The following is a 2,972-nucleotide window of genomic DNA, read 5'->3' on the forward strand; positions in this document are numbered from 1 at the left end:
ACCCCCCACCCCAAGCACTTACATCATTCATTACTTGAAATGAAAGTTTCAGTGATAAATGCAGTTAGCCTCTCTTTCGTACGGTAGGACTTCATGAACAATATTATACAGACATAGTAATAACAGACGACAGGAAATCCACGAGGGAAGGATTTTAATCATATTATTATATTTACCAGCTTAACGCTTGAATGGGAAGCCGTGTTAAACTGCGACTGGTATAATACTTCCATTTAATCTTCAAAAAATCCAAGATCTGACAGGTCGTAAAAGTGTGTAGCCAACTTAAGAGTTCACGCGTTTCCTGAATCTCGGTCTGTTGTTGTTTCACCCACTGCCACAGAACAGGTCGAAGGGACAGAGGGTACAACAGCATCGGATACCTCAGCAAAATGGCTCAATTAAAAGTACGGCAGGCCTACATTTTGGACAATGTAAATATTTTCTCTTTTCTTTTTTCGTGGCAGGATTTTTTTGATCTGGTGCATTATACCGTGGCGGTTGGAGGATGCTGTTGGCGATTCGTTTTAAATTTTGTTTTTTTTGCTTGTTGTTGTAGTTTGTTGGTTGCTGGTTGTTGGATTGTTTGTTGTTGTTTTTTGTTTTTTGGTTTTTGTGTGTGTGTGTGTGTGTGTGTGTGTGTGTGTGTGTGTGTGTGTGTGTGTGTGTGTGTGTGTGTGAGTGTGTGTGTGAGTTTTGTTGTTGTCAGGCTATTCCACTATTGTTAAGCACCAATTACGAATAGAAGCGTCCAACGTATATATGGTTATAACCAGCACTTAGGGAGTGCACCCAAGGCACATAACCGACGGTTGGGATATAACAGTAAAGCTCTTAGACGTTGCAAGCTGAAAATCTGGTTAGCGTATTCAGAAAATTATTTCACCCAGCATCACCTTTTTTTCAGCTGGAGTGCTGCATGTTATTTAGCGCGGGTTGACCTTGTTTGGTAGTTTGAAAGTAGCCAGTATCTTAAACGACAATCACTAGGTATTCGTTATCATAATATACAAGTGTATTATTTCTCAAATACAACACGAGCAACATGTTATAACAGAACTGTGTGGATACTAAGAACAATTTTAGCCTCTTTTCTAGTTCACGTTTGTGGATTTTTTTTTAATGGTGAGGGTCTTGACTGATGTCGCAAATTGTAATGGTTTCGTTTGTTTTAGTTACTCGTTCTAAAAGTAAAGTAGCATGTTTATTCTACCACGACAATCGTGCTTGCTTAACTAAATAGATTATGTATTTTGTTTCCAGTAGATAGCCTTCTGATCCTAAGCTTAGCTTTCATTAGAGAATATTGTAACACTAGTCCTAACATACTTTGCATCTACATGGAGACAATGTCACAATGAATCTTAATTTTAGCAATAATAATTCTAACTGAATACTTTGTGCTTTCATTGTTTTAAAATAATCCTCGAAGCCTTTGTTTTTGGAACACGTATGTTAAATATCTAAGTTACATTGACGAAACTTTTCACGTCTCGAAAACTTACATCATTGGCTCAAAGGGTCACTTTTAAACAAACCGATGATTTTGACGAAGTGATCTTATTAAAGAAGATCTAATAAGAAAAAAAAAAGAAGTCTTTAAATAAACATCAAGGTAAATGCCAGACTTGAATATCAGAATGCAAAAAGTTACGTATCTTTCACAAACGTATGCATGGACGTGTCCTTTAATGGCGTGTCATGCCTTCCAACAGCAGCAGCAACAATAAATAACAACAGCAACAATAAAAAAAAAAAAAATTTTTAAGCAAAAAGAAAACTACAGTATCGACATCCCCATACATATTTGCCCAGTTTAATAAAGAATGTCTGTTGTCAACTTTGTTCTTGCTTTTACTTGTACCTAGAGTCACTATCTCTGACGAGCTGGTTCACATTGAGAGCGACCATGACCACCCAACGGAAGTGGACAAGGGAATGTCTATTGGAAGTCACGTGACAAACCTTCAAATTGGAGCCGGCCCCAAGAAAGGACATAGGCTCAATATGTCGGTGAGCGTCTTATTTCTGTGTTTGGTTGTACGTTTTTTTCATGTTTTTTTTCTATATTTGTTTTAGTTTGTTTGTTTATTATTTTATTTGCTGGCTTACTTGTTTGTTTATTTGTTTCTGTGTTTGTTTGCTTGTTGTTTGTTGTTGTGGTTGTTTTGTTTGTTTGTTGTTATTGTTGTTCTTGGTTTGTTTTTGTGTGTGTGCGGGGGGGGGGGGGGTATTTTGGGTTGTTTGTTTTTTTCCTTTTACCCAAAATGGAGCTTGCTGTCTGGGAGCCACTGGTACACCAACTACAAGGTTTTGTTTTGTTAAATTAGCGACATCTACGAGAAGAAACCAAATACGCTGAAACAAGTTATATGAGCCTTTTGAAACGGCTGCTTCCCTCATATTGGACAGCGTTTACCAATTATAATATTATCCTCTTTATTTACTTTTACTTTTTCTGCCCTGTTATACCACGAGGTGTGGAAAGGATGTATAAGCAATTGTTGGATGTGAGCCAGATGTGTTGCTGTTTTGATTGTTAGGAAAATAATATCAATATGTCAAAAAGGGAATTATCATTTCAATACTGTTTAGATACTATCATGGAATGAAAAACAGTTCTAAAAGAATCTATGTTTTTGTTCTGATATAAGGAGATGGACAGTCTCAAACGCCTTCTAATGTTCCTTTAATCTAAAATGTGTTTTAAAACCTATATCATTGTCTTATGACGGTGAAGATGATAATCTTTATTCAGTTCTCAGGGAGAATTAGATTGATGGCCTGGTTGTTTACAATGGCAGTGATATCACAAATGTCTGGTGCACTCACGCATGCACACAACAAGAAAGAGCATAAAGATGCGTGCTGGAAAAAAATCCGCTCAATAAACACACACACACACACACACACACACACTCACACACACACACTCTCTCTCTCTCTCCCTCTCTCTCTCTCTCTCTCTCTCT

The sequence above is a fragment of the Aplysia californica genome, unplaced genomic scaffold (genome assembly GCF_000002075.1).
Source record: "Aplysia californica isolate F4 #8 unplaced genomic scaffold, AplCal3.0 scaffold00023, whole genome shotgun sequence".
Lineage (NCBI taxonomy): Eukaryota > Metazoa > Mollusca > Gastropoda > Aplysiida > Aplysiidae > Aplysia > Aplysia californica.